This window comes from Acyrthosiphon pisum, chromosome A1 (genome assembly GCF_005508785.2).
Source record: "Acyrthosiphon pisum isolate AL4f chromosome A1, pea_aphid_22Mar2018_4r6ur, whole genome shotgun sequence".
Lineage (NCBI taxonomy): Eukaryota > Metazoa > Arthropoda > Insecta > Hemiptera > Aphididae > Acyrthosiphon > Acyrthosiphon pisum.
In genome coordinates, this window is record NC_042494.1 from 143,409,093 (window position 1) to 143,409,466 (window position 374).

Genomic DNA, 374 nt, shown 5'->3' on the forward strand with positions numbered 1-374 from the left:
TTCTTTTTAAATTTTGTTATGAGTACCTATATAGGACCCGGTTTCAATGCAAAATGTATTATTTTTTAGGTGCTCCAACACAATACGTTCCAAGTACCTATTTAATTCGTTTCATGTAACAGTGATGGTACTTACTTCAAAAGTGAAACTTTTATATTCCATTTTTTAGCATTTTCAGGTCATTTTGTTAATAATTTTTAATACGTTGTGTTGTATACCTTGAACTTGTTACTAACTTTGCTTAGATTATTATCATTATTATTATTATTATTATTATCATAAAATTTGTATTATGTTGTTCAGACCATGTGAGTCGCATTATTATGCTAATAAATAAAATTAAAATTAATAATTATGTACCTAGTGTTAATTAA